At 65.5% G+C, this 14512-nt stretch overlaps 1 long non-coding RNA gene across 2 annotated transcripts; it reads right to left on the bottom strand.

Annotated features, from left to right (window-relative positions):
* Window positions 1–8843: 8843 nt before the first annotated feature.
* LOC309846726 lies at window positions 8844–10204 on the bottom strand. Of its 2 annotated transcripts, none has more exons than XR_014302099.1 (2): window positions 9908–10204; window positions 8844–9324 (listed from the first exon to the last, which is right to left on the bottom strand). It is a non-coding gene; the product is annotated as an uncharacterized lncRNA (long non-coding RNA). The 2 variants fall into 2 exon arrangements; XR_014302100.1 differs by having other exon boundaries at window positions 9895–10204.
* Window positions 10205–14512: the final 4308 nt, after the last annotated feature.

The raw sequence follows: 14512 nt of genomic DNA on the forward strand, positions 1-14512 counted from the left end.
CATGGGCGACGACCATAGCACCCCACTCTCCGGAGGGGAGCTCTGAGGTCTGCAGGGTGAGCCCAGCACAGGCTCTGTCGAGGTGCCAAGTCAGGGGCCTACATCACTCCACGGAGGTGCCCAAACCACTCCGAAGAGCCTCGGTCTCAAAGGGGAGAAACTGAGGCCCGGAGAGGGTCAGGGCCTTGGCCGGTGTCCCTGCATCCGATCTCAGAAGGATGGGAACTTCTCCCCCATCTGCCTCCTCCCCTGGCTCGTGGGGGTGGGGGTGTCAGGGCGGGCTGGGGCAGCTGCTCAGCCGGTGTTGCAAGCCGGCCACCCTCCGCCCGCCCCAGGCCGCGTCTGGACTTGCATAGGCCCCTGCCCTTGGGCCCAGAGGAAAGCCTCGCCCACCTTCCTGGGATCAGGAGGACAAGTCCCGGCCTGGCCCGCTCCCCCATGCCAGCTTCAAGCGTGAGAAACTCCCGATTCGAGGAGGCTGGTGTGGCAGGTGGCCGGGCTGTGGGTCCCAGCAAGCCCCCACCTCCTTGTGCCCGGAGGAGGAGGTCAGCCCCAGCCCTGGCCCTTCCTGGAGCTGTCCTGGAGACACCGCGGCCATCTCCGGCCCCTCCAGACCTGGCCCCTGGCTGCAGCTCCCCCAGTCCCCCCTGCACCCCTTAAGTACCCCCCAGCGGCATTCAGCAGGCGCTCGGTGCCTGTTCCACCAGGAGGCTGAACCAGGCAGCGTGGCCCACTGGCCAGCGAGGGGCTGCCCCATCGCCAGAGCGTTTCCTTCCTGGTCCCGGTCACTGAAGTCTGAGCTGTGCTGGCCCCTGGGGCCAGGTGTGCAGGCCTGAGAGGCCCCAGAGCCCCTGGAGAACCCCCTGCCCCCCAGCACGAGAGGAGGACAGGGTGGTGTCTCGGGGCCGGGGGGCACCAAGGCCTGTGTCTGTGTCCTGTGAGTGGTGCTGGGTCCTATATGCATCGCTGGGACGCTGGAGACAAGGAGTGAGCAAGGGAGAGGGGCCCAGAGCCAGGTGGGTGAGACGTGTGGGTGGGCAGCTCCTTGAATGCTGACCCCTGAGGGGGCATAAGCCAGCAGGGGGAAGGGAGTGCTGTCCTCGGAGCTGCTGGGTGCAGGGGCCCTGCCCGGGCAAGCGCCCGCTCTCTGAGCTGCCTGGGAGTGCGGGTTGGGCAGGCCAGAGGGCCCAGCAGGGTCAGCGAGCGTGGTTGCCTCACAGCAGGACCCTGGCCAAGGGCCTCCCATGTTCCCCGAGCCTCAAATGTCCCGAGAGCCCGGCTAGGCCCCACAGAGGCCCCTCAAGAGTCCCACGAAACTGGGGGAGACACGGGCTCTGGCCAGGAACCCCAGGGGGCTCCCAGGAAGAAGTGGTCCGTGTCCCATCTCCCGAAGGCCAGGATGGCCTGGCGTGGCAGCCGAACAGAGCTATCCCTGAGGGACGGGCAGGCCTTACACCTGTGGCTGGGTAGGCACCTCCCAGGTTCGGGCGTGAGGATGCTCAGACCCCTGTACAGAAAGTCTGGGCTCTGCTCCCCACAGGACAGCGGCAGGGGGCCTCCGGGACCTAGAGCAGGGACTGTCTTCAGGCCCTGCCCAGAGGCTCACTCAGCACTGCAGTCTCGGGGGAGGGGGAGAGATGTCTCAGTGGGCACAAAGCCAGCACGACCTACTCCCCCAGAAAGGGAGACCCTGGCTGAGAGCCATGGTGGGTGGGTGCAGGAGAGGCCCCAGGAGCCATGTAGGGAGAGCTGCAGGGGAGCAGGCGCAGGCCAGCAGAGGATGCAGAGTGCTGTGCCGGGCTGGAGCTGCTCTAGAAAGCTCTGTAGAAAGACACCTTATGCAGGCAGGACAGTGGCACCAACAATCTGCAGTCCGTGAGCAGTGCCCAACCTGCACAATCACACAGGGCAGCCCTGCCCGGTTCAGTGTGGGCCGCAGCCCAAGGCCCTGGTCCTGGTGTGCAGAGGTGGCTGGCCTCCCGAGGGCTTCTGGCCGCAGGGCTGACCCCCTCCTCCACTGAGCCCACCTGGGAGACCCTGGCCCGGCCGCTTCCCCACAGGGAGGGGCCTCGGCTTGTTTATCTCCAGTCCCCACTGTTCCTTCGCCATCTGTGATGGAGGAAGGAAGGCCCTTGTCACCAGCCCCACCTGCGGTGGCCATTTCTGGGAACAGGAAGCCAAGGGCAGCAGGTCACCTGCCCTTCCACCGGGGAGGAGCAGGAAGAGGCAGGGAGGCTGGGCCTGGGGCTGGAAGGTCCTGGGAGCCCCCAGCGCCCACTCAGCCACCCACACCTGCTGCTTCTCCGCAGCTCTGATCACACCTGTGCTGGCGAAGCCTCCTGGACATGCCCGGGCAGAACCCGCCATCTCCCCTTAGCCTCCAGGGTCCCCTTCCCATGGGCCCTACCTGACAGCGGCTCCCAGGAGACGAACAGTATGTGGGTCCCGAATGTGAGGGGTCAGTGCCAGAGCAGCACAGCCTGCCCACTCCCCTGTGGCCGGGGGTGCCCACCGAGGTATCTGACGGGGCTCTTGGGCAGAGTCCCAGGCCCGGGGCGCGGGGAGTCTGAGATGTGGGAGTGGGCTGATGCAGACCCAGACCCTTCCTTCATATCCCTACCCACTGGCGGGACGAGGCCTTTGTGGGGACACGGGGGAACCGAGCCCCAGGTGCCCCCTCCCTCTCCTCGCCTTGGGAGAAGTGCCCTGGAGACAGAGCGGCCGGGAACACGGTAGGGCCTGAGCTGGGACTGGGGGTTCTGCCGCAGCCTGGCACTCACTCTGCTGTCATGAGGGCAGGAGGGATGCTGGCGGGAAGCTGGGCCCGGCGTCCCCGTGGGAAGAGGGGCTTTCTGGGATCCCCTGGGGGGCGGGCCCCACTCTGCTTTCTCGAAGCCCAGGCCAGGCCCCAGGGCTCGAGGTGGGTGTGTCACAGGTGTGGCCTTCCCCCTCCCCGGCCACAAGTCACACACAGGGCCTGGCACGGAGGAGGCACTGCCTCGGGCACTGGCTCGAGCCCGCCGTGCCAAGCAGAGCTGTGTGGCCGGGAGCCGCGTGTGGGGCTGGTGCCGTGGGAGCGGGCCTGTCCCCTCTGCCCTGCAGCTCCCTCCCGAGTAGAGAGACAGCACCCAGCCAATTCCTGCAGAGGCCAGGGTCCTGGGAGGAGGGCGCTCTGGGCAGGGACCCAGAGACCAAGCTCTAGTCTGAGCCTGCTCAAATACCCTGGTGGCCCCCGGCAGCCCCCTTCCCTTTTCTGGTCTCTCCAACAGATGCGCAAGCTCAGCCCCGTGGTCTTGCTCCGTGGAGACAGTCTGCGAAGCCCCTCCCAGTGCCCACACCCCTTCCTGGCGGCCCCAGCTGGGAGCCGGCCCCGTGGCAGGGTTCCCAGCCTATCTCTGCTTGGGGCAGCTATCTCCGGCCAGCCGGGCGAGGCTGCCGGCACCGGGCGGGCTGGGAACGCCTCGGGCACCCCCGCCCCCGGGCCCGATGTGGGCCTGGTGAGGTCACGCTGGCAGCGGCCCCCTGATAACTGACTGGGCTGGGGACTCTGGGCTCTGTATCCAGCACCCTGTCAGGGGAGCCTAGATAACCAGGTCTCTCGAGGCCCCTCCCAAGCCCAGACCCAAGCTGGCTTGGGCTGTCCTCTGGGGAGGCCATCACACCTGGGGGTGCCCAAGCCATCTTGACTCTGTACCAGGCCAAAGACTGGGAAGGGTCATGCCGACTGGGCACCGTAGGAGGAGCACTGGGCTCCCACCACGTGTTACTGGTACTGGCGGTGGATCTGGGGCAGCCTGGGCCTCCTCCGAGGGCCCCCTGGGCAGAACTGGGCCCATCTTCAGCTCCCCAGCCTTTGTGTCACGGCCCCTGTGGCCTGACCTCTCCTGGCTCCATCCACATATGCTCCACCCGGAGCCGTGCTGGACCCCCTCCCGGCTCCCCTTTTCCAACAGGAGCCCTAAGGGCACACCTGGCCACGGGCATGGCCCTGGGCTGGTGTGTGGCCCTGCCTTGTCCCAGGGCTCTCTCTCTGGCTCTGTGGGTGGATCCGTCCATGACCCCCGAGTACATAAGTGGAAAGGGTCTTGCTGCAGACTTCGGGCTGGGTCTCCAACCCCGGATGGCTCTAAGACCAGCTCCCCCGGAGGGCCAGGCTCCTGCTCTGTGCTGGGGGGGGAGCGGGTCAGGGCACAAAGGGCAACCGGACACAGACTGGCCTTGCTCAGCGGGAGGACATGAGTGGGGAGAACAGCCCTTGGAGCCCACGGCAGGGGGCACTGAAGCTGGGGCAGGCATGGGCCTCGGCAGCCAGAAGGGCCAAAGGAGCTGGGATCCCACTGGCCCCAGCTGGGCGAGGGTGACCTGTGGCCGCCCAGGGCGCAAGCTGCCTCCCGGGTGACCCCTGGGCTTGCTTGTTGCGTGCGGCCTCAGGCAGCCAGCTTTCCGGGTCACATTCATTGCACAAGCTTGTGAGATCGCAGACACGAAGGACCGAATTGCACCAGCCCCACTTCCTCTTTGCTCTGCGGACGCCTTGCCGGGAGCGAGCAGGGACCCAGCTCTCCCAGCTGGGGCCGGTGGGGGTGTGGCCCTCCTACTGCTCAGCCTCCTGAGCCTGTGGCAAGGCCCTGAGGCTGCTCCCGGCCTCGGTGAGGCAGGCCAGGGGGATCCCCAGTGCCAGCCAGCCTCAGTCTGTCCAGGGCTCGGCCTCCAGGGTCCCTGTGTTCACTGGGACACAACGGCTCTGGGATCCCTTTTGCACATGGTGTAACAGGGGGGAGGGGTGGGTGGCCGTGAGCTCACCAGCTCCTTTCTATAAAAAGCCCATGCAGCAAATAGAACAAGCTTCTTTTCCCATCTCATAGGGGAGAAAACTAGGGCCCAGAGAGATGTCTAGCCTCTAAGGGCTCCTGAAATTCCTCCTCCTCCAGAAAGTCCTCTAGGACTACTCCACCTAGAAGAGGTCTCAGCCTCCCTAAAAGTGAAGTCTTGTCCTAGCTGCTGCTGCCCCTCTGCTCACAGCCTCCCTGAGCCCTTCTCCACCCACTAGTGTGTACATCTGGCTTTTCCCTGTCCTCCTTCGCCAGATTTGGGGGACATGAGGCCCTCCCCAAGCATTCGCCGATCTCCCAAGCTTCTTCACCGGTAGAAGGGGTAAGGGCGCAGGAGGTGACAGGGCTGTCCGAGGCCAGGATGCTCCCGCTGCTGGGTCAGCGTGCTGGCGCGGGGCTCTGGGCTGGGAGCTGGGCCTCATGGCCCTGCACGTGGGCTCCGAGCCCTGGGGGAGGGTCACCTCGTAAGGACCTGCCACAGAAGCTGGACAGGCAGCACCGTGGAGAGGTCTCCTGCTGGGGACTGAAGGGGCCTGAATGCAGCACAGCCAGGTCAGGTGGTGGGAGGCGGGAAGGGAGGAAGCCGGCCCCTCCCACCCCCACAGGCTCCCACAGAGCCAGGCTGCCCCGCCGCTGGGCCTGCTCTCCGTTTTACGGAGGCTCCGACACATCTTGCCTGACAATAAATCCGAGTTCCCAGCATCTTCTCCTTTGAAAGCATGAAGCCCTGCTCGGACCAGACCCTCTCCACGCCTCTCCCCGCCGTAATGAGCAGGGCCGGCCAGTAGCCCACGCACTCGGTCCTCTGGCCGCATTGCCTGCGGCCGGGCAGGCCCGGGCCTCCCCCTCCTTTCTCCCTTTCAGCTGGTGGGGAGTTTCTTGCCCTGAAACGCCGGCTCCCCGCCTCGCCCAGCTTGGCCAGCCCTGCACCTGTCTGCTGTCCTCACAGGCGTGCCCCGGCTCCGACCCTGTCCAGGGAGCCCCCGGAACAGTTGACCACAGGGTCCAGGCTCAGAGGCCAGCTCTTCCGGGAAGACTCCTGATCACCCCAACCCAGCAATCGCCCTGCAGCCAGGCCGATGGAGGACCCCTCCTCCACCATCTCCTTCATTTAGCAGCTGCGCCTGCTCCCAGCAGATCTCAGGACCAGGGGGGCAGACGCACTCTAGTCACCTGGCGGATGGCACCCCGCCCCGGTGCCCCTTTCTCACCCATGGCCTCTGTGAAGCACTGAGACTCACACCAATGCCCCACGCCGCCCCACAGAGCTCCTGACAGCTGTCTGCGGGCCGTGAGCTCACCCGCACCAGGAGCCTGTCCAGGCAGGCGGGCCATGGCCGCATCCCGTCCTGGTAGACTGAGGACTCCACCAGCGGCCGCCTGGGCCACCCCCTCCTGGGGACCCTACCCCTGAACCCTGGGTTCATCAAGTCCTGCACCCAGCTGCCCTGTCCCCTCCCTTGGGGGCTCAGGAGCCACCTATCCTGGCACGTTCAGCTCCATCCATCCCTGCTCGAATTCCACCCCTCCTGGAGGAGACCCCCTCGGGCCCACTGTGGTCCCGGTGCCTGCTTGAGACACAGACAATCCCATGTGCACCAGCGCTTCCCCCAGGGAGGACCCCACTGCAGAAGGCCGCAAAGACCATGGCCATGGGCGACGTGTCCACTCTCCGCCGTGGGTCCCACACCGAGCTCAGAGCTACGTGCCCCACCACGTCTGGCCTCCCTACTAGGGGGTTTGTGTCTCCAGGCCTGCTTGGGCCAAGATCCCATTGGACCCCAAGGATGCCTCCAAACCTGTCCCTCCCCCTGTTCCTCCACACCCTCGTGGTGGCCCAGAGCTGTGGGTCTCCCCTACCTCCCACAGCCCGAGGGTCTCCCCAGCCCAGGGCTTAAACCCGACCATGGTGACAAACCCCGGCCAGGATGGGGCAGGCTGGAGTCCAGACCAGTGTAGGGAGGACTGGGCCCGAGGCCCCGGCTGCTGATCCCACCCCCTGGCCGCTCCCCAGCAGCCAGGAGTGGGGTCAGGCGGTCTCCTCCCCAGGCCCCGCAGAGTGTTTGCACAGCTGGAGGTCCCAGAGCTGGCCTGCGACCTGCCTGGCTTTGGCTGCAGCTTTAATGGGTCTTTCTGGAGGCCAGCATGGGAGGACTGAGCGGAAGAAATCGCCTCCATCGGGAAGGGCAGCTCGGCCGCAGGGAGGAGGAGGGTGGAATTTGCCGTCGGTTGGGGGTCTGGGAGGACTCACACGCCGGAAGATGGGGGTAGAGCCATGTTTTCCTGACCCCAGAGAGCAAAGCCCCCCACATCCTTTCTGTCACTGTCCTCTCTGGGTGGGGGTGGGGCGGCCGCAGAGACAGGCACAGGTGCCACGGAGAAAATCCTGCCCTGGGCCCCCCACGCCCCTTGGCTGGGGCTCTGGAAAGCAGGGGAGGGGTGGGTACGCTCTGGGGCACCGGAAAGAGGTGTGCAACCCCCGTCCCCACCCCGCCTGCAGCTAGGACCAGGACATGGGTATAGCTGGGCTGGTGAGGCAAGCGGAGGTCAGTCTGTCTACTGGGGAAAACGCTTGGACTCCCCTGCCTAGTGTCCCCCAGGTACACTGAAAGCTCCACAATGGCTCTAACCATCTGTGCTCTCAGATCCCAAAGGGTCATGGACGCAGAGAGAGACAGGACAGAGCGAGGGCCAGGGTGAGGCTGCCTCCAGCCAGAGGGGACATTCCTGGCTAGGGTAGGGGTGAGAGGGAGGCCAGCGCTCGGAGGTAGTGCGGGTGCAGTGTGTGCAGCGGAAGTCTGGCTATAGGGTAGGCATAGAGGGCCTTGAGTGCCAGGAAAGCAAGGCTCTGGTGGCTCTGTCCTTTCAGACTGGGAAGTGGTCTAGCTCAGCCTCCCGGCCTCCCTTCTGGGCTTTGTCTGCTCTGACCACAGGGCTCCCCACCAGCTGATCCCACTGGGAAGGCCCTCCCCGCCCCCCAGGGCCCACCACTGTTGCCTCGAAGGCTCGCCTACAGCCAGGCTCTCTGAGGCCTGGGTGCAGAAGGCTCTCGGTCAACTCTGAGGTCATGCGTGAATGGCCTCTTGCGCTTTGGTCCAAATGGAGGCCCAGTGGTGAGCTGGCTGGACAGGAGGCAGCCACTTCCTGGGCTGGCTGGTGACTCACAGGCCCTTTTCTGGGAAAACTCCCACCCCCCACCCCAAGCAGATCCGGATGGTGTGGAGCTTGGCCAAGTGGGGGCTAGCTGTGGGAAGTGTGGTTATAATTAGGGGCTGGGGTCTGGGAGAGGAGAAGGGGACCCAGGGGAGGGACCAGATGGGCCGCTGGGCTGGGCTCTCTGAGCCCCCAGACTGAGGCTACCCGGCCCTGGACCTCCCCAGTTCTGCACACTGGCCTTTCCTGCTGAGTCAGGACCTGATGTCCCCGGGGAGGGCCACATCGGGTTTGCCTAAGTCCCTCCCTAGGCCCTCCTAGTGATAAAAAGCTTCCCACTTGGGGGCTCAGGCTTTGCACGCAGCCTCTCTGACACCCAGGATAACCCATGGGGCTGGTAGCCCGGGGGTCCCATGGCTCGGAGGGGCTGAGAAGACGCAGAGCCGGGCTCTGGCCAGATCCGAGTGTCCGGAGGAAACAGGCCACTCCCAAGCGGGCGGGAACGTGGGGTCCCTCCCCACGAGGCTCCCAGGCCAGAATCCAAATGCCATTCGCTCAGCAGGTCCCTGGAAAAACATCCTTCTGGGAAGGATCTGAGAAGGGCAGGCTGGGAGGAGGCCTCTGGCCAGGTCAGGAGCAGGGCCCGGGCCTCTTGAACAAACACCACAGCGCCTGCCTCAAATGGGAGCCGGGCCCAGGCCATCCCCCTCCCAGCCCATCTGGCCTCCCACAGCCACCCACCCCCGGCCGCCGCGGTGACGAGGAGACAGCCCGCGCGGGGGCCTGCAAAGTTTTTTTTTGTTGAAACGGCATCAGTGAGATGTACTTTGCATGCCATACAATTTCTCATTTAAAGTCTACAATTCAACGGTTTTTAGTGTGTTCATAAATACAGGCATCACCACAATCAATTCTAGAACATTTTCATCAGCTCAGGAGAAACCCTATCTTCACCGTCTCCCCGCCCAGCCCCCCCGCACCGGGCTGCTTTCTGGGTCCGCGGCGCTCCAGCTCTGGACACCGCACATGACGGGCCCTTTGGTGCGTGGCTCTCCCTCCGCGCTCTCTGGGTTCGTTCCTTCCCTAGCTGGATCGCAGTCCGCGGCGTGGATGGACCGGTCTTCCTTCGTCCCTTCTCCTGTGCTGGACGAGGCAGCTAGAGGGGCTGCCGCGCTCGCATGTTCTCACCTCTCCGGGGCGCACGCAGGTCTAGGAGGGGCAGGTCCGGGCCACGCGGCAGCCCCGTCTGACTCTTGCCTCCGGTGGCGTCTGAAGGCTCGCTGGCCAGCTCCGGACACGACCGACCGAGGCTCCTCTCTCCACACATGGGGCCGCCGCCCTGGGGGCCAGGTGGGGGAGTGAGTGCCCACCCCGGACCCACGCATGCTGGACAGCCCAGGGATCAGCCCTGGGGGGCCGCGAGGCCAGCTCCGTGTTTCACGGGGACATGCCGGGCTCAGAGGGAAGCCCAGCTCCCAGCTTTGACTGGGGACGCCGCCGGTCCTGCCTCCTTTTGAGTGCGTGTGCTCCCCATCTCGGGGGACATGGCAGGAGTTTGCTGACCCCCCTTTCCTGAGACCTGCCCAGGACTTGAGCTGAATACTGGGCCTGGGGCTGGAGAATCCATGACCAAACAGCACTCCGGCGGGAGCTTCTAGAGGGTTCCAGAAGCCCCCAGAGCTCCCTAGGCCCGAAAGAGAGTGCCAGCCAGCTGTGGCCAGCAGCCAGCTGGGCTCACCCTCACTGGGCTCCCTTGGACGCACAGGGGACTCAGCACCCCCCACCCCCTCAATGCATTCTTTTGGCTTGGATCCTCCCGTCCCTCTAGAGCCCCCTTACCGCCCGCTCACCCCCGGCTCTGGTCCCTGGTAGCCACCTACCCAGCTTAGCCTGGGGGAAAGACCAGCACCTTCTCCGCTCACCAGTGTCCCGGCCCCGCCGATGCTCCTGGGAGCACGGTCCTTGTTACTGGGTGCTTGGGTGCCATTTCGCCCCCTCTCGCACGCCCAGAGCCCAGCTCTGCTCTTTGTCTGAGGCCCTTCCTCACACAAAGGCATTTTTATTCCTGAGCTCTTGGCCTGGTGCCCATGGCCTGTGGGCAGGATCAAGCAGCAGCACCCCATTGACCAGCTGACCCTCGAGCAGGTCATGCTGGGCATCGCTGCCTCCTGCCCCACCGGCCCCCTGCTGCTTGGCCCACACCGAGGTCCCTGTGACCAGAGGGATTTCCTGCTGCAGCAGAAGGGGCCGGAGCCCAGCCCCGAGGACAAGGAGGGAGAGTCTGGCCAGCCCCGAGGGTTAACGGTACCTGCCACCGCCCACCAGCCCGCTTCCTGCCCCCTGCCCTCGCACAGCTCAGGGGGCGGGCACGCCATCCCCACTTATAGGCAGGGAAACTGAGGCTGACGAGCAGAGCAAGGCTGGAAAACGCCAAGGCCTGTGAGGGGTGGTTTGTGGCCCCAAAGCTGCACTCGGAGTGACTGCTGCCCCTGATGGCGTCTGGTGGGCGCTGGCGCTCGGGGCTGGGTCTGGGCAGGGCTCGCAGCCCCCACGTCCCCAGCATGACCCCCAACAGTGCTCCCCCAGTGTGGCTGATGGGTGGCCTGTGCCCTGACACTCGGGCAGGACCGTCCCACGCACTGGCTTCCCAGAAACTGCCCTCCCTGTCCCTGGCTGCCCACAGGTAATGGTGCGGGGCCTCTGGGCCCCCCATGCCAGCCGAGCCTTCTGGAGGGTTCCGGCTCACGGTGGTGCTCTGCCTGAAGCTGCCGGTCAGGTCTTCTCTGGGGAGGACTCGGGGGCAGCCGCCATGGAGCAGCCTGTCTGGAAGGGCAGGGCAGCCGAAAACCCCAAATGGCATCCGTTCCTCCCCAGGCAGAGACCAGGGGACCTGGGACCCCATGCATGGGGGCAGCTGACTGCCTGGTGGTCTGGAGCCCTGCCCCGCCTCCCTCTGTGCCCCACCCCCAGAATTCCCAGGGGATGGGGTGCCCTGTCCCCTCCATGCCCCCAGCACCTTGCACAAACCCGACAAAGCAGGTGCCAAAAGAGACTTGCCGAATGAAGGGGCCAAGATACCCCACCCTCCGGGGCTAGGCCACGGGGTCCTACAGCATTCCTGGAGAAGCTGCTTCCCCCACAGTCACCCCCAGTCGTCGGGCCAGCTCACGGTTTAAGAGACCCTTGGCAGGTGGGCACCCAGCTCTCAGGGTGTTTGGTGGAAAGCAGCCCTCCTTCGAGAGGGGAGAAGGATCTGAGAAAGGACAGGCCGAGCGCACTTGGGGCCCTTGCTTGCAGAGGAAGGTGACCCGGGCAGCAGGTGGCTGAGGCAAGCCTGCGGGGTGCGGCCTGGCCTCCTGGGTATTTCCCTGGAATGCCCTCAAGGGGCAGCTGCAGGGAAGGGCCAGGCCGGCCTGTGCCCGGGAGTCAGAGTCGCCAGGCCCATGGCTCCGGGGCTTGCCTGCTGGGACCCCTCCATTTGGCCCTGCCTGGGAGGTCTCAGGTTCCCAGGACGGGGCTGGGGATGGGCTCCGTGCAAGGCCAGGGGGCCCTGCCCTTCCCCAGATCCCCTCCTCAGAACACAGGCAACTTCGGGCCTATTTCTCTGTCACCAGAAGCTGGGCACCCTGCCCAGTGGGGCCACGGAGGAGTCCGTGGGGGGCTGGGAGCCAGGGGCGGGGCGGCTCTGGCCATACACACCATTTGCTGAGGCTGCCCAGCTGTGCTGGGCCTCACCCCTGAGAGGAGAGTTTTAGCCCATTTGCCAATGTCCCCCCACTGAGATCCTGTGGCTTCTGTTTCCTCAGGGAGTGGGGGCCTGTGCCCAGGAGAGGGGGGGTGGAGGGGGGGCGGAGGGAGGAGGGGGCACGGAAACGTCCAGAGAAGAGACGAAGATAGGAACAGAGGCACGGGAAAGGCTGAAAGGGCCAGCCCCCCGCCCAAGACAGGGCCCCAGGAGGGTCCGCCAGGCCCTCTCTCCTCCTCCGCCTCCCCCCCAGCCTCAGGCCACAGGGACAGGTGAAGCAGGGGCGGCCCCCACACACTCCAGCAGCCCAGGCTGAGGCAGGGATCCCTTTGAAGTCAAGATCAGACGCTCAGGGTTTTGCTCGAGCCCTGGAAGAAGCAGCTGATGGGGAAGCCTCCGTGTAAAATGGAAGAGGGGCTGGTGAGCCTGGGGGATCCTGGGACCCCCCCTTCCTTCCTGGAGGAGGACGGCTCCAAGGAGGGTTGCCTTAACTGAGCCCATGCTGAGCACGCTCTCCGTGGGCAGGCCTGTCCCTGATGCCTCCACACGCGGCGGCAGGGCCAGAAGGCAGCTCTTGGGTGGGCGGGAAGGTGTTGGATGCAGCCACCCAGAAGGGCGGGTGAGGGCCCCAGGGTTGGGGGAGACCTCCCAGGCCAAGGGGCTTGGGGCCAAACCTGGAGCATAAGCAGGATTGAGCCTAGGAGACCCAATCACTGCAGACTAAAGAGGAAATCACCTTCTTCAGTCTGGACACTAGACCTCTATTAATACCACCCAGCCAGCCTTCACACCCTGCCACTCCCCCCACACAGCATGCTCCCCTTGGCATCTCAGGCTCATGGGCTCTATCCCAGGTTCAGCCCTGGCATGCACTCCCTTCTGGCCCCATGGGAATCTTCTAGCTGCCTGGTTCATGGGGGATGGTCCAGCTGCCCCCAGGCTGGGGACGTCACCCTCCTGGCCCCACCCACAAAGCCTCCCTAGGCATATGTTGGCTCCCTCTGTAATTAGCCACCAGTTGCACCTGCTTTGATCCCTGGCCTGGGAACCTGGCCTCTGCCTCCCCCACATGCCGCGTCAGGAGCAGCTGCCCACCTAAGCATCCTCCGGGCCCCCTGCCCAGAGCCCGCTGCCAGGCCTGGCCCTGTTCCTCTGCCCTGCCTCCCACTTCCAGTCCAGCTCTGGCCTTGGGCAGCACAGCTCCCTCCACCACCTTAGGGTGGCTGTGTGGTCTGGGAGGGGAAGGCTCTGTGTGTCTGCGGCCAGAGGCTCTGGGGCAACCCAGAACTGTGAGCCAATCAGGACAGACCCTGACTCAGAAGAGCCATAAGTGGGGAGGGGTGTTGCCACACGGGACCCCCGGGCTCCGGAGAGCTCCATTTCCACAGCCTAGGCATCAGACGGGCTGCTGGGCAGAGGAGAGCCCAGAGCTAGAAAAACAGCCAGAGCAGCCTGGGGACCGGGTTCCCACCCCCGCCTGCCCAGCCCCGTGGCCAAGGAGGCGGGCTGGGGTCCCCAGGGGAAGTGCCCGCCCCACAGGTACTGGCTGACCAGTAAGCTGGGGCCAGCTGGGTGAGAGCTCCCGGCCACCCCGAGACCCGGAGGCCTGCTCCTGGAAGGGTGAGGGCCCCTGAGATGGGCTGCTAGGGACAGACGCTCTTCCGGACTCCAGCCCCGGGGAGAAAGGAGGCTCACGGACACCCAGAAACTTTCCCTCCCTGACTATGGGCCAGTGGCCTTTGAAGTGGGAAGGTCTGCGGGGGCGGGAGGAGTCTTTGCACCAGGCTAATTAGGGAGGACGGTTTCACTCTCTCTCACACACGGAGCGAAACCAGCTGCGGACGCCCAGGGCAGAGCAGGCCGAGCTCCCCGGACAGGACCCAGGGCAGGGTCTCTGGGCTCCGGGCCTCCCTGGCTTCCATCCCCAAGGGGGGAGATGGCTGACCTGCTCCCCCTGGGCCACCCACACATTTTGTAACTGCATGGCGGGGGACCGGAGCCCTCCCCTCGCCGCTGCTCTGGGGGTCTCCTTGGCCTTTGGGATACCCTCAGGCCCTAGAAGTACTCCCTTCATCTATCAGTGTCCCGCCACCCGGCGTCCAGCTCCTTGCCAGAGAATGAAGGGTGACATGGTGATGCCTGGGGTTTTAGGCAGAAATCATGGCCAAACCCTGGTGCACTTCAATCCCAGGGAAGAAGGCAGGCAGAGGAGGCCAGGGCCCCAGGGCTGTGCCAGTAACCCCCATCCTGGCCAGGGCACATCCCTCTCCCACCTGGGGCTGCACCTGGAGGGGTCCGGGCTCAGGTGAGGGTAGCAGGTGCAGGGCCAGCCCAGACCCCCACCCTCACCGCTCCAGCACAGAACATCCCTGCCTGCTCAGGGACTGAGGACAGGGCCTGGGCACCAGCCTCCCATGTGAGGGCTGGCGTGAGGCCAGGCCCTACTCTAGCCCCATCCCCCTTCCGCTGGCAGCCAGGGCCTGAGCTGGTGAAGGAGAACCCAGGCTGAGCCCTCGGGGGATCCTGGGTCAACCAGGAGAACCGGCTGGAAGGCCTGAAGCCGCAGCCGCCCCCACCCCACCCTCTCTGCCTGAGCACGGAACCCTGGAGCACAGTAGCCCTGAGCCCCTGCTTGGGTCAGTCTCCAGCCCCTCGGCCTCTTGCCCAAATCCCGGGTCTCAGCCAGGAAAGGGGCTTCTGAGCGGCCGTCCCGAACACACAGCGGAGTACATGTCCGCACCTGCAGTTCCTCCAGGCCCGGCGCACCCCACCGTCCGCCCAT

This window comes from Mustela nivalis (assembly GCF_964662115.1).
Source record: "Mustela nivalis genome assembly, chromosome: 13".
In the NCBI taxonomy this organism is placed as follows: domain Eukaryota; kingdom Metazoa; phylum Chordata; class Mammalia; order Carnivora; family Mustelidae; genus Mustela; species Mustela nivalis.